This window comes from Rattus norvegicus, chromosome 15 (assembly GCF_021556685.1).
Source record: "Rattus norvegicus strain SHRSP/BbbUtx chromosome 15, alternate assembly SHRSP_T2T, whole genome shotgun sequence".
NCBI lineage: Eukaryota > Metazoa > Chordata > Mammalia > Rodentia > Muridae > Rattus > Rattus norvegicus.
This window is the reverse complement of record NC_141548.1, coordinates 34710239-34732950: the sequence shown is the minus strand read 5'-3', so window position 1 is coordinate 34732950 and position 22712 is coordinate 34710239. Positions and strand designations below refer to the sequence as shown.

Sequence of the window (22712 nt, the reverse complement as noted above, 5' to 3'; positions counted from 1 at the left end):
GAGCTACCTAGAGATCTGTCTAGACAGATATCTTGAGTAGACTACAGAGCTGTCAGCAGTGTGGAAGTGTGAGCTGAATAAACCCTTTCATCCCCAACTTGCTTCTTGGTCATGATGTTTTGTGCAGGAATAAAAACCCTGACTAAGACAGGGACTATGGTGGGGTGAAAAGATCTCCCAAAGAAGGGGAAATAAATTATTTAGTTATGAAAAGATGAACAGGGCCATAATTAGAGGATTAAATGGAGAGGAGGAGGGAAGAGGGGATAAAGGAAGGAACACAGGAGGGACAGCTAAAACTAAGAGCCATTGGAAGGGTCATATAAAAACCTACTATAGTAGATTTTTCTTAAAATATGTACATATATGAAAGAAACATAAATGTAATCACTAAACAAGGGAAACAAAGCTACAACTAGACTTCTCTCACCACTAAGTGAGACCTCCAAATGCCAGAAATAGCTCACATTTACTTGAGTTGGCCAAAAGGTCCCCATGGGATTCCCAAACAACCCAGGCTGTTGCCAAGACAACTGGTTGCTCTCCACAAACTGATGGTAAGGTCCTATTGCTGAACACAACACCTCCATATCTCATTAAACACGGAGTTGAGCTGGTGTCCAACTAGGGCCTTCACCCCAAATCACTAGCATCCGTGGTACCAGAAGGTACCCTACCCCACTACGAGAGGAAAAATGGAAACACCAACCCAGCTACAGGCCCTTGGATCTACAATAGCGACCTGACTGCATGATAAAGCTGGGATAATCATATCACAAACATTGTGGGAATAACTAACTGTCTTAGAGTTACTATTCCTACACAAACATCATGACCAAGAAGCAGGTTGGGGAAAAAAGGGTTTATTCGGCTTACACTTCCACATTGCTGTTCATCACCAAAGGAAATCAGGACTGTGAACTCAAGCAGGTCAGGAAGCAGGAGCTGATGCAGAGGCCATGGAGGGATGTTTCTTACTGGCTTGCTTCCCCTGGCTTGCTTGGCTTGCTCTCTTATAGAACCCAAGACTATCATATCAGCTCATGGATGGCACCACCCACAGTGGGCTGGGTCCTCACCTCTTGATCACTAATTGAAAAAATGGCTTACAGCTGGGTCTCATTGAGACATTTCCTCAAGGGAGGCTCCTTTCTCTGTGATAACTCCAGCCTGTGTCAAGTTGACACACAGAACCAGCCAGTGCAGTAACCAACCACTGTCTGGTTGGATTTAAGGTCCGCTCTATAAGATGCAACCCAGGCCTGACACTGCTTGGGTGCCCAAGAATTTGAGACTAGATAGGCCATGGACCTGGGGAGAATTCAAAACCTATTGAACTGCTAAAAGGACATAGCAATATAATGATTCCTAATCACATTCTAATTATCCAAATATCAGGTCTCATCTGTCAGCAGAGAGGCTTCCACCCACAGAAGATGAGACAGAGCCCCACACGTGGATAACATGCAGGGAGTGAGAGGCCTTGGAACACTCAGGGAGGTTTTTCTTGGTGGTGGCAGTGGTTTGTTTTTATTGTTCTTTTTTTTTTCCTTTAAAGATTTATTTATTTTATGTATATGCGTACACTGTCACTGTCTTCAAGCACACTAGAAAAGGGCACCAGATCCCATTACAGATGGTTGCGAGCCACCATGTGGTTGCTGGGATTTGAACTCAGGACCTCTGGAAGAGCACTCAGTGCTCTTAACCACTGAGCCATCTCTCCAGCCCTGTTTTTGTTGTTCTTATTAGTTTTTTGGTTTGGTTTGGTTTGGTTTGGTTTTGGTTTGGCTTGGTTTTTGGTTTTAGTTTTGGTTTTGGTTTTGGTTTGGTTTGATTGGATTTTTTTTTTTTTTTTTTAGAAAAGGTTTATCTGTGTAGCCCTGGCTGTCCTGAAACTTCCTTTGTAGACCAGGCCAGCCTTGAACTCAGAGGTCTGCCTACCTCTGCCTCCTGAGTGATGTGATTAAAGGTGTGTGCCACCATGCCTGGCTGGAACAGTCGTAAACGGGATATCTTCATCAAACTCCTCTTGTCAGGCACATCGAACTGTATCACCAGACAAAAACTTGGTACAGACAAGTGGATTCAGAAACCCCTGCACTCTCATACCTGGGGATGGTAGGAGTTTCATCTACCAGGTTCCCGTCCGGGAACACATGACTAAAACACCCCATGGAGAGGACCGTGACACATAAGGGCAGTGACCAAAGCCCCTCCACATACAGATGAGGCATCCGTAACATTTCAGAGCAAGCCAATAGATAGCATCTACTCACAGACCTCAACCCACACCAGAATGTATGTAAGACGCTGTCCACAAGGAATAAAACACACGAGCTACTTCACCAAGAACTGTCTGAGACCCTCTGTCTTACAGAGCTGTAACACTTTGAGGACGAGAATTCTCTCCTGAAGCTTTCATTGCTGAAAGCTGCTCTAGCCTACCACAGTCACTTCCAGCTCCGTGGCTCTGCCCTTGGCTCCTTGCTGCCCACTGTGCTCCACCAATTCGCTGCCACACCACACCACGCTCACTCAAGAGCAGCTGTGACTGAGGAGGAGGCTTGGCAGTTCGTCTTGATCCAACTCCCTTCCTCTTCTGAGGCCACTCTGGCTGGGTCAGAGTCCCACAGGTCTCTGCAGTAGCACCCAGTAAACAGGCCAGCACCCTCCTCAGGGCTCAGGGAACTTTGCAGAAGAGGAAAAAAGATGCTAAGAGCCAGTGGTCCTCTGACTTCAACATGTGCACCATGGCATTCATGAGCAAACACCTACTTACACAGATGCCAGGCAAAATGTAATAACAACACCAACAAAGGAAATTCCTTACCCCATCAGCAGTTAACTGCTTACACACCATCTGGCGATAGGATCCATGAGCCTCTCTTTTCTTCTGTCCTTGAAGAAACATTACTGAACAGTCTTCTATAGGCTTCATACATGAAATCACAGCTGCTGAGAGTTCAAAAGGACAATGGCCATGTCACGTCTGGAGGACAGGATTCCACAATAGAGGTGTGTGTGTCTTCTGGGAGTGTATGGCTGTTGCCATGGCAACAGTAACCAAATGGTGTCCCTGCTGAAGGCAATTCTTGATACTAGCAGTATGTGTATGTAAGTACATGTGTAAGTGTATTGTGTGTGTGTGCATATATGTGTCTGAATGTGTGTGCATGTGTGTGTGTGAGTCTTAGTGTGAGTGTGAATGTGCAAGTGAGTGTATGTATGTGAGTGTGTATGTGTTTGTGAGTATGTGTGTGAGTGTATGTGTGTGTTGTTATTAAATATCTTGTTGTTATTAAATATCGGCCACGCCCGTCCAGAAAGAGCACACCAAACCAACACCAACATGGTTCCACGTGGTGAGATTTAATGGAGGAATGAGACAAGGGGAAGGGGAGAGAGAAAGAAAGGAGCGAAGAGAAGAGAGAGAGTGAGGGCAGAAGGTGTCTGCCTTTTATTGGAATGTGATGTAACTACTCCCAGGTGGAGTTGCGAATTGAGCCTAAAGGTCTTCTGGGAATATATGGCCATTGCCATGGCAACAGTGGCCAAATGGTGTCCCTGCTGAAGGCAATGTCTGACACCAACAGTACATCATTGTATGTATGTAAGTACATGTGTAAGTGTATTGTGAGAGTGTGTATGTGTGTGTGTGTACGTGTGTGCGTGTACGTGTGTGTGTATGTATGTGTGTGCATGTGTATGGTATATGTGGTGTGTGTGTGTGTGCGTGTGTGTGTGTGTGTGTGTGTGTGTGTGTGTGTGTGTGTTGATACAGGGTCTCATGCATCCCAGGTTGAATGTTGTTTTGGTTGGCTTTTGTCGCCTTAGCACAAACCTTGACATATTTGGGAAGAGAGAACCTCAGTTGAGAAAATGTCCCAACTAGCCTGGCCTGTGGTGCATTTTCTTGATTGATGATTCATGTGGGAGAGCACAGCTCACCACAGATGGTACAAGATGATGGTCCTGGCTTCTCTAAGAAGGCAGGTTGAGCAAGCCACTAAGCAGCATTCTTCCATGACTTCTGCATCACCTAACAGACCTGAGTTCCTGCCCTGAATTATTCCCCAATGATGGACAGCTACAAGTTGTAAGATGAAACAAATCCTCTCTTCCCCAATTTGCTTTTTGTCTGCACGGAGCCATATTGGATTTGGGCCTAGCCGCTTTTTGAACTGCTTGGCTCAAAGTGGCTAGGTGACTCTGGGCTGTTTTGCCACAGAGACTCACCCCTAAGACCACTGTCATAAGTCTTAAGATTGTTGGACAAAGCCTCTCCCATGAATTTACGGCACAGGAAGATAACTTTCAAGGGATGCCTCAGCTCGAGCAGATACCAGTTATCTCCTCAGTCTACACCCAGTGTCTCCACCACCTGACTTCATCGCCTGACCTTTTTGCCTCCAGCTATCACTGCCTATACCCTCATCTCCCCCCTCCTTCATATTTCACAAAGGTCACTTCCCCCTACCTGAAAGCCTTAAAAGCTGTAACGTTCATCCCAATAAACGAGACCTTGACAACAGAACTTTTGCTTGGTCTCCTTCTTCTCTTCACCCCCATTTTGGCCCACAGGTAGAAAGCCTCTTCAGGACCCTGAATAACTGGGTCCCCGCTGGCGGGGACAAGTGGCGCCCGAACAGGGACCCTGAAGCAAGGCCGACTACAGGACGACAGAGATAAGAGAGCTGCAGCGGGAATCGAGGACTCTTCAGGCCGTATAGCTCGTCATCGCTGGAGAGGGAGGTAAGGACCGGTCGAATAATTGTCGTCTAATTGCCATGGGGAAGGTATGGATTTAGGAGGCTTGTTTCATAGGAGAGATCAAGCGCTCACTCAGGGAGAGAGGATTAAGAGTTAAGAAAAAGGATTTAATCAAGTTCTTTTGTTTTATTGATGAAAAGTGTCCATGGTTAATTTTAAGTGAATTTTTTTTGTCTTAGTGTGAGAAACTTGTCCTTGGTTTATTATTGAAGGAGCAGAAATTAAATCCTATAGTTGGAATAAGGTTGGAAAGTGTTTAAATGTCTTATTGTAAGAAAAAGGATCCTAGGCGGTTCCGATTCAGGAGGTAGTGTCTGTGTCTTTGTGTCTTTGTGTTTTGTGCCGGCTAAACTCTGGGTCTGTATTTGCCCGAGAGTTCTGGAGTTCTGGAGTTCTGGTTTTGCAGCTGCTCCCATCTCAGGCTGAGAGGGAGGATCGTGTCTCAGGAGAGACGCAAATGTGAGCAATAGATGTGCCAGGGACTCACCGATTGCGCTGCCCTGGGAGACGTCCCAGGAGGTAAGAAGGGACCCCAGGGACGCCTGGGAGATTCCCGTCTGGGTGCCGGTGAGGATTCAGCGATTCTCATGGATTGGAGAAAAGACCCGCCTTTCCGGCTGTCTGTATTTCCAGAGTGGTCCTTGTCTGTGTGTCTTAGGTCTTTGTTTTGTGTTACTTGTGACTTTGACAATGGGAAGATTCTGGTTGGGAAGGAGGAGTGATGTGGAATCTGCTCCTGTTCATCTGTCTTTGCTGAGCTCATGGAAGCTCCAATCTGAATCAGCTCAGTTTTGTGGCAATCTTGTGGCGGCCGCTTGTTTTTTGTTTTGTGCGCACTTTTGTTTTTTTGTCTGTTAATCTTTTGATTGTCTTTCTATGTGACTAAATGCTTTTGCCCTCTTCAGCAGACCTCTATTTTCTTTTTTTTTCTTTTAAAGAATTATTTATTTATTTTATGCACAGCATTCTGCCTGCATATGTGACTGCAGGCCAGAAGAGGGCACCAGATCTCATTACAGATGGTTGTGAGCCACCATGTGGTTGCTGGGAATTGAACTCAGGACCTCTGGAAGAGCAGTCAGTGCTCTTAACCACTGAGCCATCTCTCCAGCCCCAGACCTCTATTTTCTGGACTCTCTTCTTGTTTTCTCACCATCCCACTTGGGATGCTTGTTAGTGGCTGTTACAGGAAATCTATAATGCTCACTTGAGTGTGCTTGAGAAACAAGAATTTCAGGTTTGCCCTGGGTTCCTTTGGGATAGGTGTGGGGATAGGCTTGATTTCTATTGCAAATGATGTAACATTGCATATGTTAGTACTCCTAACACTTCTTGGGACTGTGCCTCTGGGATCACAACCTGTATAAGTTTAGAAGTTCTAAAAGGCAGTCATGACCTTTGTGTGTAGGTTAGGATAGTGTCCAGATTGGAATCCTGATGCTAAAGACTTAGTAAGACACAAAAGAGAGTTGAGAATTACTTAGGGCTATCTGAAGGCGGAGTCCAGCTCGGTGCTGCAAGGACATCTGCTGTTGCCCTGCAACACAAGCCTTATGGAGATAAAGCTTCAGTTGTGTTAATACAGAATTGTAGGCTAGAGTCTTGAAAGTATTTAAAAAAAAAAAAAAGAAAGAAAGAAACCTGGTAAGACATATCTTATTCCAAACAGCAATTAAATTGGTTATTACAAAATACTGATATTTGGCCTATTACATATACAAATTTTTCAGGCAAAGTTGGTAATTTTACTCTTTGCATGCTTTTGTATTTCCTATAAATTTGTACATGCAACCCATAGGAAATGCGCTTACTGTATTTATAGGTGGTTCATCTAATGAAAAGGCTACATGTATGATTGGATCACTTGTTTATTCTCTTCAGTTTCCCCTGCTTCAGCACAGATTATTAAATTACGTGCCGTAGCCACTGTTTTTAAAATTAAAAAAAAAAATCAAGCTTTCAATTCATATACTGATAGCCAATGTATGGCTTATGGTTTACAGTTGATTAAAAAGTTTCCGTTTTTAGATAGTACTAGCCCTCAAATTTTACAATTACTTAATGCTTTATTAGAGGCAGGTTTTTCTACTTAAAATCAGTGAGTGATGATTTCAGTGTGAATGTCTGACAACTCACTGTCCTTTTAGAGCTCTGGCGCAGACAACTAAATTAAACCATATAGACTCATACCCAGCTCTTTAAAAATGGTAATGGAGTTGATAACACACCCTCATGAAAAGAGGAAGACTCCATTTGCTTACTTTCAATTCCCAGCCTAACCCTGCCAGCTCAGGGATTTCTAGTACGACTGAATCTGGACAATGTTTACAGGCATTGGCATTTCTAATTAATGCTTATGTTTAGGTAAATAAAACTTGTGAGGTGCTGGAGAGATGGCTTAGTGGTTAAGAGCACTAAGTACTGTTCCTTTATAGGCCATTTAAGAACTCAAACTGGATTTCCTGGACCCCTTAGCAAGGGAGGACAATGATACCAGGCAGATTATAGGCCTTACATAGGAACAGTTAGTCAAAAAATCTCATTCTTTATATATCCAAAACAATAATGCTGGAGACAATAATTTGGTATAAAAGTCAATTTATAAATACAAGTGCTCAGTGTCCTCAATTTAATCCTCAAGGACTTATCTTAATAAATAATATTTAACAATATTTTAATAGGGGGCTGGAGAGATGGCTCAGCGGTTAAGAAGAGCACCTGACTACTCTTCCAGAGGTCCTGAGTTCAATTCCCAGCAACCACATGGTGGCTCACAACCATCTGTAAAGAGATCCGATACCCTCTTCTGGTGTATCTGAAGACAGCTACAGTGTACTTATATATAATAAATGAATAAATCTTTAAAAAAATATTTTAATAAATAAAAAGGGGAGTTACATCCCTGTATGCTATACAATTATTTAATAATACTCCTTTTATTTCAATTTTAAAATTTGGATGCCAAGGAACACTCTGAGTTTGTGGCACCCTACAACTAGGCATACTTCTGCCTAGGTGAAATAGAAAGATCCACATATTGGCATGATCCTGTTCAGATATTTTATATGGGGAAGAGGGAATCTTTGTGTTTTTTCTACAGGATGCTACAAGAGTATGCCAGCTGCCAGAGGTGGTTGCTGAGACTTGCTGATCCTGGGAGCATGAAGATTCAGCTCTCCTGGTTCGGGTCCCTGGAGTCATTCCTGTGTCCTTGGAGGAATATGGAGGATTCCCACTCATCTTTTGTCATCACAGAAATTCTGGCGTTGCTGCAGTCATTGTGTCCTGTCCCACCGCGGCCTGCGCTCCAACCCTCTATGCACTGCTGCTTGCTGGAAGCTGCTGTGGACTGGGGAACTCTGCCCTGGTTTTGCAGATCTCAGACATGGTTCCATTGCCTGCTGGTTGTTCCAGAGAAGAATGACCGATCCTGAACTGTCCTGGGAAAGACCTTGGCATTTTCGCTGCTATTGTAGCAGCCATTACTGCTGCAGCCATTGTGTCTGCAGTGTCTGGAGCTACCCTCCCCCAATCTATTGTTAGGCAAGCACAGTGGGTGAACTTTCTGGAGTAGTTGCTAACAATTGGGAATTCTAAATTTTATTACAGGAGAGGCTTGACTAGGCCCTTGGTGGTATGGCCATAGCAGCTGAGGAGAACCAGAGAGACAACGAACAAGATGAGGTGCCTACAACTTATCTGGAGAGGCTCAATTTCCACAATCTCTTATATTAATGCCATCTGGCTCCTACTCTTTCGCCACTGGGCTCAAGTAAGAGAAATGAGAAGATGATCCAATGTAGCTATCCTCAGGGATGGGCAACTTCCTCTGACCCTTGACCAATCTAAGATAGGAACCTTGGGGGCGACAAGGTGATCCTATGACAGATAAGGCTGGTGTTTGAAAGGTCAATCCTAAGACAGAGGTGGCTACACCCCGTTTAAACGTGCGGGCCGGTCAAATGCTCCTCTGCTTGTCATATCTAGCCCTCCTACTCTTCCAGAGCTGGCTCTGGCCTGGGGGGGTATGCCACATTAAATTCAGGCTTCTGAGTAAGTGATCGCTCTCTCTTCTTAGGTCCTGGGGGCTGCTCTGTTTTAGACATTCAGATCCCTCACAAGATTATATACCCTTCTGCTATCTACCGAAGGGATCACTGTCTCCCCACAACTCAGCTGGCTTTGAGGCTGATGAGAGGTTTGCTTGTCTGATGGTGGGACAGCCAGTATTTTACCAGCGCTCCCTGGCAGACCATGTGGATCAGGCGTCTGCCTCCCCTCGTCCCTGTGAGAAGGGCTCCCTCCTGCCGGAGCCTTGTTTCTCCCTCACTTGGCAGTTTCATGGAGACTTTGTGGATTTCCAAAGCTCTTCCCTTTTCTCTGCTTGGAATAGAGTCTCTCCTTTTATTTTATCTCCTTTATACTTGGAGGAAGTTTCTAGTTCACCATTCATTAATAATTCTTTTTTTTAAAAGATGTCTTACCCTTGAAACAAGGATGGCCTGGTGTTCACTATGGAGCCCAAGCTGGCCTCAAACTTGAGCTGATTCTACAGGATCTTTTCATGGTTTTGCTTGTTTGTTTGTTTGTTTGTTTGTTTGTTTGTTTGAGACAGGATCTTTTTATGTGTCCCTGGTTGTTCTGGAACTCACTGTGTAGACCAGGCTGATTTCAAACTCAGGAAAAAAACTGGCCTACCTCTGCCTCCCAGTGTTGGAATTCAAGACACGAGCACCCATACCCAGCTCAATCTGCTTCCTTATACCATCCAAGGCTGGGCCATTAGTAAGAAAGAAAATGCTAATTTATGGAGCCATTTTCTCAACTGAGGTTCCCTCATCCCTGACGACCCTAGCTTGTATCAAGCTGACAAAACACTAGGCAGTACAATGGTTAGTGCTTATCCTAAACCTTGACACACAAGTATATCACTATTAAACAGACCTTTTATCTTTTCTATTTATTCCCAAGATCCCATTTTAATATCACAATATAGAATGTGATATAGCTTTAAAAATTCCGCAATCTTTAAGAATTTCAACGCTGTAAATGCCACGTTCTCTTTCGAGCCCAATGTCACTGGGCCTCATGGTGTACACATTGATTCCGGCACTGGAAGGCCTAGGAGGCGGATGGATCCCTGAGTCAAAGTCAGACTGGTTTACATCGTGAGCAGGTCTACATAGTGAGTTCCAGGACAAACAGGACTTAATGAGAAACACTTATCCTGTCCCAAATTGGCTTTTCAAACTTCCCTCAGAAATCTCACAAATCAGGCCTCCATCATCTGTATTTCTGTCCATGTTCTTATCTCCCCATTTCCCATAATAGTTTAAGCTTTGAGCACTCAATGTCTTTTTTAGCTCAAAATTCCAAGCTTCCTCCATGATCCTCCCCAAAACAACATGATACCCCACAATCCTGATACTAGTTTGTCTGTTTGCTTTCGATTGCTGTGATAAAACACCATAATCAGAAGCAATTTGGGGAGGAAAAGTTTTAGTCCACCTTACAGCATATAGTCCATCATTAAAGACAGAGCAGCAGGGGTTGGGGATTTAGCTCAGTGGTAGAGCGCTTGCCTAGCAAGCGCAAGGCCCTGGGTTCGGTCCCCAGCTCCGGAAAAAAACAAACAAAAAAAAAAAAGACAGAGCAGCAAATCAAGCAGGAAGTAAAGTATCGGCCATGGAAGATCGCTGCTTACTAGTAATAGGTTTCTGTCTCAGATGGTAAGTTTCTCTGCCAATAAAATAAACCAAACCAATCCAAATTTTAAAAGTAAAAAAGCAGGTTTATTGAGGGGTAGGTTCAATGGTCTCGGAGAATGAAGCCAGAGAAGTCACCATGGAGACACAGAGGAGGAGACTGGACAGGGAGAAGGCAGAGAGAAAGAAGTGGAGGAGGAGGGAGAGAGATGGTGAAGGGAAGGGAGAGGAAGACAGGAAGACGGGGAGAGAGAGGGAGGAGGAGGGAGGTGGAGAGGGACAAAGGGAGAGAGGAAGAGGGAGAGGGAGGGGAGAGGGAGAGGGAGAGATCGCAAATGAGCTCTCTGGAATTCCAGATTTTCTGGAATGGCCACAGGCCCTTTAGCTGGAACGCACCTGGTGCACCTGGTGGTGGCACGTGATGTGATGACATATCTCTGATTGCAGATACAGGGTCATCTGTATACTGTTAGCATTCCTTTAGGCTCTGCCCTACAGTTACCTAGCAACAGCTGCTTGCCCAGTAAGAAAGAACTTCTCTCCTTCCCTCCCACTCCCTCCCTCCCTCTTCCTCCCTTTCCCTCCTTCCCCCTCCCTCTCCCTCTCCCTCCTTCCTCCTCCCTTCCCCTCCTTCCCCCTCCTTGCCCCTCCCTCTTTCCCTTTCTCTTCCCTACATGCCTCTGGTCTGCCTCTTCCCCTCTTCCTCTCTCTTCTTTCCACCCTTCTCTGTCCTCCATTCTTTGCCTCTACCCCTTTCTCCAGGTCCCCTTCCCCATCCTAGCAATAAACCTTTATATTGTTGCATGGCTTAATTGTTCAGGGGACATCTTGACTGAGCCCACTGAGGTACCCCCACCCCTGCCCATTACACCACCACTGTTTTATAAAACACAAGGCTAACAATTGGCTTACTTTCCATGGCTTGCTCAGCCTGCTTTCTTTAAACCACCCAGGACTACCTGCCACAGTGGACTGGGTCCTCCCACATAAATCAAGAAAATGCCCTACAGACTTTAACTGATAGAGGTGTTTTCTCAACCAAGGATGTTCTTTTCACCTGGAGGAAGGTTCAGGCATATACTGGAACAGGGAACACCCAGTGTAATTGCTAGCAGGCTGTCCCAGATCCAGACGTGGTGGTACACACCTTCAGAAAGATTCTCTCTTCTTTGCCTGCCTGCCTTGTGGGACTGAGCCACTGCTAAATCCTTGGACTTCCATTCACATTTTCTGCTGACCATTGCTGGGGAGTTGGACTACAGACTGTAAGTCATCAACAAATTCCCTTACTACAAAGAGACTACCCATAAATTCTATAACTCTGGAGCACCCTGAATAATACACAGACTAATAAAGGCTTTCTATTGGTTTAACTCTGTGTCCTAACAGTCTTCTCTGGTGGATACCCTACAAGAGAAACAAAAAATTGTCCAACATTTAATCTCTTCTCATTTTTTTCTGGTGTGCTTTTTTAAAAGAATATATTATTTACATGTATGGGGTGTGTTCTCTGCATGCATGCCTGTAAACCATGTACCTGAGGAGGCCAGAAGAAGGACTTAGATCCCTGGAACTGGAATTACAGACAGTTGTGAGAAATAGTGTGGGAGCTAAGAATCAAACCTAAGTCCTCTGGCAAAGAAACCATTTCTTTTAAATCACTTTTTAAAATAATTTTTAATTATATGTATGTATGTGTCTTCGTGCAGGCGTGTATATGAGAGGACAGGTGCCACCAAAGGCCAGTCAGATGCTCCTTGAGCTCCATTTACAGGTGGTTGTGAGCTGCCTGAAGTAAGTGTTGGGAATCCAGCTTAGGTCAGCTGGAAAATTGGTATGTGCTCTTAACTGCGGAACCATCTCTGTAGCCCTGTGCTGCGGCGGCTGCTGGTTTTGGTTGGTTGGTTGGTTGGTTGGTTGGTTGGTTGGTTGGTTGGTTGGATGGTTGGTTGGTTGGTTGGATGGTTGGTTGGTTGGTTGGTTGGTTGGTTGGATGGTTGGATGGTTGATTGGTTGGATGGTTGGTTGGTTGGTTGGTTAGTTGGATGGTTGGTTGGTTGGATGGTTAGTTGGATGGTTGGTTGGTTGGTCGGATGGTTGGTTGGTTGCTTGGGTTATTTTGTAGTTGTAATTTGTTTTCAGAAAGGGCCTCACATGGAGGAGGCTGGCCTTGAACTGATTCCTCTGCCACCTCCCAAGAGCTAGGAGATCAGCTGTGAGCTGTCATGACCAGATTTCTTTGTTGTTGTTACTACACATTTAGCCATGTTTTTACTTTATCATTATTTTTTCATTTATTTGTGTGTGTATGTGTGTGTGCGTGTGTGTGCTTGTGTGATATTATGAGCATACAGAAATACGAGGATAACTTCATGGAGCTGATATTTTTCCTTCCACTTTTATTCAGGTTCAAGAATCAAACTCAGGACACTAAGCTCTACCCACTAACCCACTTCCATACATTCAGATAATTTTATTTATATATTCATTATTTAATTTTTTATTTCTTATTTCTTATTCTTTTTTCCATTTTTTTGCCCTCTATCAACCTCTTCTTCATTATACTGTTAGCATTTTAACTTTATATTACTAAGGTTTTTTTTTTTTTAAGATTTAAAAGATTTGGGCTGGAGAGATGGCTCAGCGGTTAAGAGCACCCGACTACTCTTCCAGAGGTCCTGAGTTCAATTCCCAGCAACCACATGGTGGCTCACAACCATCTGTAATGGGATCTGATGCCCTCTCTGGGTGTCTGAAGACAGCTACAGTGTACTTATATATAATAAATGAATAAAATTTATATGAATAAATCTAAAAAAAAAAAGAGTGAGTTGTCATAACTGTCATTTGCTTGGTAGTTTTTCCTGAGAAAGAGTCTCATATAGCCAGACTGGCTTCAAAATGAACTTGAACTCTTTATCCTGCCCTAACCTCACAGATAACTGGCATGAGCCTCCACTCCCTAGTTTGAATTTTAATGTGTTCTTTCCTCTTCCCTTCCAGAACATTCTTCTCTGTGTTGGCCATCTGCTCCTTCTCTCATACTGTTGCCCTCTCCCTGACTTCCACCTTTGTCAATACCAATTACTGTTTCCATGTTTATCCTAAAGATTTTAACATCACACCACACTCCATCAGCTTTTCCATTGTCTATTTTATGATTTCTGATGATGTTCGTGGGTTTTCATTGACCTTAAATCTGTTTCAATATTATGATTAGATTCAAGTATGTTCCTCAGTGAGAAGACCTCTACATAAAACTGAGGCAACAGAGGGATAAGTCAATATAGGTAACCTGAGTCCTCCAAATGATCAAAAGTCCTCAACTACTAAACTCAAAGATACTAAAATAAGTAAAAATGCAGGAAGAGGCCAAAAACTTATGAGAAAAAAAATGATCAATAACCTCAAAGATGATACAAACCAGCAATGATTTCAATCCAGGACCCAGAGAGGAAAGGTAGTTTCAAAGAGGGGGGGAAAATCAGAAGATGGATGAGAAATATGGATCAAAAAGTAGCAATATGGAAGAAAAGAACTGATAGAAACTGGAATTTTGAAGAACAAAAAAAATTAGAAATGTTGGCAATGAAAATTCGATGAATCAAATGAAAATATAGAGTGAAAAAAATTACCGATAACCTTGACCAAGCAGAAGTATATCAAACCTGGAGGGCAATGCCAAAGAATACTACACTCAAACAGCAAAGGAGCAAAAGTTACTGATCATCACCAGAGCATCTAGGACTCTGAGATATGATCAAGAGACCAAAGCTAAGAGTTCATAGGCTAGAAAGGGAGCTGAAATAAGAACCTAGACATGGATAATCTATTCAATGAAATTATAGTAAAAATCTAGAGAAATGGATATCCAGAGGGCTGGAGAGATGGCTCAGTGGTTAAGAGCACTGACTGCTCTTCCAGAGGTCCTGAGTTCAATTCCCAGCAACCACAAGGTGGCTCACAACCATCTGTAATGGGATCTGATGCCTTCTTTTGATGGGTATGAAGACAGCTACAGTGTACTCACATACATAAAATAAATGCTTCTTTAAAAAAAAAAAAGGAAAAAGAAAGAAATGGACATCCAAAGACAAAAGGCATTCATATCTGCAGATGTGTGTGCCCAGTAGGAAAGACATGCTCACACACCACTGTGAGAATGCTAACTGCTGCTGCGATGGAATTGGCATGGAAGTTCCTCAGAAATTAAAATAAACCAGGCATTGTGATATGCATCTGTAATCCTAGCACTGGTAAGCTGAAGGCAGAGCAGGCAAGAGTTCAAGCTCATTCCCGGCTACTTAGTGAGTTTGAGGGCGGCCTGCATTATACGAGACCATGTATCAAAATGAAAAACAAGCTTAAAATAGAACTACCTTGGACCCAGTTACACAGCACTTGGTCCATACCTGAAGGGTCTAAGTCAAAGGTCCACATGTACATCCAAGTTAGCTGCTGCACTATTCACACTAGCTAGGGAGCTGAACCATCCCAGATGTCCACAAACAGATGAATGGATGAAGAAAATGTGGTTTATAAATAAAAGGTAATGTTTTTCAGTCTTAAAGGAAAGTGAAGTCATACATTTGCAGAAAAAAATGGATGCGACTGGAAATAATTATGTCAAATGACATAAGCCAGATTCAGAATGACACATACCATGTGTTTCTTTTTTTTTTTTTTTTTTAGTTGCTTTTTTATTTATTTATTTATTTATATGTGAGTATCCTGTCGCTGTCTTCAGACACACCAGAAGAGGGCATCAGATCTCATTACAGATGGTTGTGAGCCACCATGTGGTTGCTGGGATTTGAACTCAGGACCTCTAGAAGAGCAGCCAGTGCTCTTAACCACTGAGCCATCTCTCCAGCCCATACCATGTGTTTCTTGTCATATATATTTAAGTGTGTGTGTGTGAGAGAGAGAGATAAAAGTATAACAGAGACCATTAGATACATCTTAACAGTGAGGAGGTGGGGGAGAGAGAATAATGAAATTCATATGACATGAAAGGGGAGGGGTAATTTCAGAAGGAGAGGAACAGCAAGAGAGCAAGGGGGAGGGGCAGTACAGGGAGCAGGGGAGTAAGAAAGAGGTCTAATGAGACTAATGCATGTCAGTAGTACGTATACTATATGAGTGTAATGTATAATAATGTCAAAATGAAGCCTAAAACTTTGTATGTTAAGATAAGAATTTTTTTCTTAAGTTTTTTTTTTTTTTTAACTTAAGCAGTCTTTAATGAAAGCCGAACATGAGATTTCTACTCCTGCATCTTCTCGATCGCTTCTTCCTTGTATTTGCCCTTCTCCTGTCCTACTTGCCGGGACTTGGCTTTCCTCTCCAGGATCTTCTTGTGGTCCTTACCCAGCTTTAGCCTGGTGATACCCACCTTGCTGGGGTGGATGCCCACATGGACAGTTGTTAGCCTTCTCTCGCTGGACTCGCTCAAGGTAGATGACGTATTTCTTCCTGTACACTTGGACCACTTTGCCAATCTGCTGGCCTTTGTAGTGTCCTCGAACAACCTGAACTTCATCATCCTTTCGAAAAGGCATAGACAGAACATTATACTTCTGTCTCAGTCCTTTGGAAAGAGGAGAAGACGTGATCTTCCTCTGAACGTGAGACGGTGCATTGAAATGCCATTTGTGGTTCTTGCTTCGGTCAGAAGTCACGAATGAAGGGATTGATCTTCATTTTGGCAGCTACGATCCAGCGATGGCTTCAAAAGGAAAGAGATCTACACGCAACTTCCAGTTCTGTAAGTTGTTTCTTAAGTTTTTTGTTTTTTGCTTTTTTTTTTTTTTTTTTTTTTTTTGGTTCTTTTTTTTCCGGAGCTGGGGACCGAACCCAGGGCCTTGCGCTTCCTAGGCAAGCGCTCTACCACTGAGCTAAATCCCCAACCCCGTTTCTTAAGTTTTTTAACCCAGCTATTATAAAGTCTTAGGAGAAGGAAAATCAGAACTTTAAGGTCATCTTCAACCACATTGTGTGTTCAAGGTCAGCCTGCCCTAAATGAAAGTCTGCCTCAAAAGAAAAATGGGGGGAGGGGGCCAGAGAGCTAGCACAGCAGTGAAGAGCACTTTCTGCTCAATCGTGAATACTGACATTCAGACTTCAAACCTTATGTTAAGCGGCAAACAAATACCTATTACTCTAGCTCAGAGCGATTGATGCCCTATTTTGACTTTCTTGGACACTCCAGTATGTGCTTACACACACACACACACACACACACACACACACACAGAAACAAAGGACAAATCAGAGTTGGAGATGTAACTAAGTGGTAGAACTCCTGCCAAAACTGTAATGGTGTGTGGTGCTGTGCACCTTTAATGCCAGCACTCCCTATCTATTTGCAGGCAGGGATACAGAGTACAAGGAAGGAAGGAAGGAAGGAAGAAAGGAAGGAAGAAAGGTTGGTTGGTTGATTTAATTCCCAGCATTAAAGAAAAAAATAAAAATCATAAACTCAAATCATAATCTTAGGAGACATTTTTCAAAGCACATACTTGATATTATTATTTTTTACTTTTATTTTTAATTGATTCATTTCAATTCTTTTGGTTGTCATCTTCCTCTTCTTCCTCTTCCTCTCCTTCCTAAGATAGGGTTTCTCTATGTAGCACTGGATGTCCTGGAACTCTCTGTGTAGGCCAAGCTGTACTCAAACTGAGAGAACCCCCTGACTCTGATTCCTGAGTGTAGGGATTAAATGTGTGTGTCTCACCTTGCCTGACTTTCTTTTACCATTCTTTAACACAGGGACTCCCTGTCTCTCAGAATGTCCTGAAAGTCACTGTGTAGTCAGACCAACTTCAAATATATCCAAACACATCTTTTCCCCATCTCCCAAGTGCAGGCATTACCTATACCACCAAGCCTGGTTTGATAGAGCATCAGTTTTGATTTTGTTTTTTTTTCCTTTGGTGGTGGTGGTGGTTTGGTTGGTCGGTTGGTTGGTTTTTAAAGAGTCTCACTATGTACCCGTAGCTGGCCCAAAAGCAGCTTTGTAGACACATGAATGGTGATTCCACCAGAAAACATACAAGGACACTCTTAAAGCTGGATAGAATATATGTACTGCTGACTAACAGCTACACTGGGAACTTGCCTAAATCATGCAGCCTGAGGCTCACCATTCTTTGCACAGAATCCACATTCTGGTTGGCACAGTTTGGTTAGCAAGAACAGTTATTTCTGACCATGGCTAAACATTCTCTAATTATCTCTGACTGACTGGCATAGAAACAACTACTACTCCGAGAGCTATACAAAGACTTCCTGAATGGGAGGTGCAGTCCTCTTCAAATATGAAGGACAACCTCAGCTAACAAGTTGGGCTTCTAGGGCTGGAGAGATGGCTCAGCGGTTAAGAGCACTGTCTGCTCTTCTAGAGGTCCTGAGTTCAATTCCCAGCAACCACATGGTGGCTCACAACCATCTGTAATGAGATCTGATGCCCTCTTCCGGTGTGTCTGAAGACAGCTACAATGTACTTATACAATAAATAAATAAATCTTAAAAAAAAAAGGGGGGGGGGGGCTGGAGAGATGGCTCAGCGGTTAAGAGCACTGTCTGCTCTTCTAGAGGTCCTGAGTTCAATTCCCAGCAACCACATGGTGGCTCACAACCATCTGTAAAGAGATCTGATGCCCTCTTCTGGTGTATCTGAAGACAGCTACAGTGTACTTATATATAATAAATAAATAAATCTTTAAAAAAAAAAAAAAAAAAGTTGGGCTTCTAGATGGAGACCAGAATTTTCTAGATGGGCCAGATCTTAGTGTGCTTGAGCATTGAATTCCTTCAAGTTTTAATTCCCCAAAATGAGAACTGAGATTTTAATGGCAGTTGAGCCTGCCATGCCTGCCTTCACCAACAGAGGAATAAGGAGAGGGATGGCACAGCTCCAAGGAAGCCCAGAATCAAGATTTAAATGGGCCCCGTTCTCTTCTCCATCACAAACCCCTGTGGTATGATGTACACAAAACGCAAAGGAGTGGGGTCTCCTTCGATGCAAACAATTCGGATGTACAATTGATTAAGCTCTTAATACAAGCAAACCAGGTAGTCTCTGGGGCCTAGAAACACGCTCGACTGCCGTTTTTAGAGTTAACCTGCTAGCTATGGTTACAGGAATCTGCATGAGGGAACTATCTAAAAGATAATGTTCGTGATTAAGTAGGTATATTTCCTTGGAGGGCCCCCAGGTTTAGCCTAGGTTGGTTGAATTTACAGTTGTCAGGATTGGAAGAGGAGTTTATTGTTTAGTTAGTATCAATCCCAATATAATATGGGGGTTTAAGGTCCAAGCATAGACAGGGTCCTGACCTATGTCCAGTTGAGGATGGTTAAGGAACTCATAGACCTTTCTTAGCATCCTAAGGAATTGTTTTCTGTAGGTATAGATTTTTTGCAAGCTACTTTTTTTTTTCTTTTTTTTTTTTTTCGGAGCTGGGGACCGAACCCAGGGCCTTGTGCTTGCTAGGCAAGCACTCTACCACTGAGCTAAATCCCCAACCCCTTGCAAGCTACTTTTAATGAGGGTTCAACCTCTCCTCTAGCCCACCACCCAACAGAGGTGTAGAAGAGAAAAATTATTAGGACATGGGGGAAGTGGACCTGTTCAGCAACAGTTCCTTGGGGGCGAGCTCAACTCTCTTTGGCAGCAGTTCAGTTCTGTAGCAAACACCAAATATGACTCAGACCAGTCCTCTGGGCAGGCATACACCAGACATGAACCAGCAGCTGTTGTTCAGTCCTGAAGGAACCACAAGGCTCATCAATCGGCCTGAGGTAAAGCTGGGGAAGCAGCAAGTTGCTGCAGGAACCTCGCCAGCAGTTCTTTGGCAAGTTTCTTTCAAAGGCGGTGTTACCACGAGCTGAGCTCTACAACACTGTGTAAGGAGAGCCAATACACGCATGTCGTTAGGGAAGAATAGTGAGACAGAGCGAACTAAACCAATGCTCAGTGCTCGTCTCCCACTGTCTGTGGGTCATATATATATATATATATATATATATATATATATGTATATATATGTATATATATATACACACACACATATACATATATATATACACACACACACATATATATACATACACACACACACACATATATATACACACACACATATATTCCTTCATTACAGGGGTTTGCTATACCAAAACAGCCTTTCAGCTGTGTCTGTTTCAGGAAAACATACTTTCATGTGTCCACGTTAGCAAGACATCCTTTCACCTGTGTGCCACAGGAAAACATCATTTGACGTAACTCTTCAAAGAAACTAGAAGTTTGCACTTCAGGCTTCTACTGCCTCCTTGACTTTTACACCCTGAGTTACTGAAGACACTCCTTGGCAAATAGGAAGACTAGGGTTCATCACCTTAGGGGCTCATTTTCCAGGGGTTGCACAATAGGCAGGCTCGGGCTGATGGGCTGGGTGACTCAAAGTGCCAGACTTTTTTGATAGTAAATTTGTTGTCTGGGTCTAGACCACTGATATATAATCTGACTCCCCAGGTTTTACTGGTTTTTCAATAAAGACCTTTGGCTTTCTGCCAGGTCCTAACCTATAAAGGTTATGGGTACGGGATGGCATTGCCTGTGGCTGTCAGTCAGTTGTGATGGTCCCATTTCTTAGACTGTGAATGGATCTTAGGAATGAACGTGCCTAGGAAAACCCAGTTTCACAACCCTATTTAGCTTCCCTCCGCTAGCTCCTGGAAGCTTGGGGAGTTGTCAGCTAGGCAGGCATGGTACTAGATAAGATTAGAGCCATTTCTTTTCACCTGTGGACCAGCAGCCCCATCGGGGTGTTCCCCCCCTGGAGAGATGAAAGTATCCTCTAGTAGTCTCGGGACATAGTAGTTTTCAGAAGTCTACCTGGAAAATGAGTTGGGTCTCAGTGGAAAGACTGGCTATGTGCTCCCTGACCAACTCCCACCCCCAACACACACTTTTAAAATTTTCAGACCCAGGGGCGTGTTGGACAGTAAAACCATCCCAGGAAGTTTGGTAAGGTAGAGCAGATTGAGACCTGGAGACTCCGTGCGCACACACCTGAGATTTAGGCACTCCCCGCTCTCTGCCAGACTCCTGGCCTGGAACACGCACCACATTCCTTACGGAAGGAAACGTGACCTGTGGTCACGTAGGCTCAGAACAGAGTTCTCTACGCTAATGAGGTACCTAAAGGCGGGCTTAGCCAGTAAGCTTCCCTTCCCAGACATTTCTCCCCACCGAAGGTACTTAATCTCAGGTCCACCTGAGAAGTGGTTACGGAACAGAATGCATCCATTCTCCACCATGAACATCCAATAAACTGTTTAGAAATGTGCACTGTCGCTTTTATCAAGATCCATTGTGGGGAGCCACGGGGAAGCCATTTGCCTACAGAGCTGCGGCTTCCTTCTCCTGTAGAAGGCTTTTATCCTGTACTTTTTTATTTTTTATATTTTTACAACAACAGATGGCAAACTAATGTGGTGGGCAAGAATCCACTAGTAATCCTAAGAGTTGAGAGAAAGTTTTATTTTCCAAGTAAGAGGCGGCCAGCGTCATGTTAAGTCATGTGATCTCTCAAGAGCGGGAATCCAAACAAAGAAAAAGGGAAGTAGCCTGGGCTGGCAGGCTGTAGGTCCCCTGCTGTGTGATAAGTAATGGCAGCTCACAGAGTTGGAGATTAAAAGCTGCTTTTTAAAGAAAGTTGTTTAGGGGCTGGAGAGATGGCTCAGCGGTTAAGAGCACCAACTGTTGGGCTGGAGAGATGGCTCAGAGGTTAAGAGCGCTGTCTGCTCTTCCAGAGGTCCTGAGTTCAATTCCCAGCAACCACATGGTGGCTCACAACCACTTATAATCAGGTCTGGTGCCCTCTTCTGGCCTGCAGGAATACACGCAGGCAGAAAGCTGTATGATGTATACATAATAAATAAATAAATTTATTAAAAAAAAAAAAAAAAGAGCACCAACTGCTCTTCCACAGGTCCTGAGTTCAAATCCCAGCAACCACATGGTGGCTCACAACCATCTGTAATGAGATCTGATGCCTTCTTCTGGTGTGTCTGAAGAGAGCTACAGTGTACTCATATATAATAAATAAATAAAATATTAAAAAAAAAGAAAGTTGTTTAGAAAGTCTTTCAGGATACTCATATTCTTTTTAATGTGGGCTCCACGGGAATTTTGGGTTGAAATCCTAGTTAGACAAGTTACTTCTTAATTACAGGCATTATTAAAAGGTGATTGAGTTTGTTTTGTTTTTTTTTTTTTTTTTTTTTTTTGTTCTTTTTTTCGGAGCTGGGGACCGAACCCAGGGCTTTGCGCTTCCTAGGTAAGCGCTCTACCACTGAGCTAAATCCCCAGCCCCGAGTTTGTTTTTAGAAAGAAGAGAGTAAAGAGATTATCTGAATCAGGTGGGGATTTTCACCAATGGTTCAGAATTTAGACAGGGAAAGTAGAGAGTTGTGATGGTGAAAGACCCCCGGAGAGGATCTTTCCCTCAGGAGGAGTCCCAAGCGCCCAATGACCGAGCCGAGTCCACTCGGATGCAATCAGCAAGAGGGTTTATTGGAAAACACAGGTACCTGCGGGCACACAGTCTCTTCGGAGGACTTGCGCGCCCAGCAGCTCCAGCATGGGGCTTTTATAGGGATTGGGGAAGCAGAAGCGGGCGTACAGAAGCAGATGCATAGTTACGGGGACTGGTGGATTCAAACGAGGCACATAGACATGTTCACATATGATTGGCTATTTCACATGATGAGGTAATAAGGTATAGCTACACACATTGGCAGGTTTGGGGCGTCCTGGATGTCGGGGGCCGGGGCTTATCTCTTCTTGCCAGGTGGCCTGTGAGTCAGATCCGGTACTCCTGGTCTGTTCTGCATTCCTTTCCTTTTATGGTCTGTTAGTTCTAGCGGCAGGGCGGGGCTGCCTGGACTTGCTTTTCACGGTGTTTAGCCCTGAGTCTGAATTTAAAACTTATTCTTTTAACTTCATATTTTTAAACCTCAAATCTGTATAATTTTCCTGTCAATGGATGTCTGTAACTCCAGGTTAAGTGAATGCAGTTATTAAGGTTAAAGAAAAATCTGTGGCTCCGGGTAGAGAGCGTAACAGATGGATATATTTTGGGCTAAAATCCTGAGTTTTAAGTTGCTTATTGGTTTTAGAATTGATAGGTGTTTAAGTTTGTTTTAAGGAGAGTACAGAGATTA

The 22712-nt window shown here is 43.6% G+C and overlaps 1 pseudogene; it reads right to left on the bottom strand.

Annotated features, from left to right (window-relative positions):
* Positions 1-15744: 15744 nt before the first annotated feature.
* Positions 15745-17240, bottom strand: Rpl26-ps5 (ribosomal protein L26, pseudogene 5; annotated as a pseudogene).
* Positions 17241-22712: the final 5472 nt, after the last annotated feature.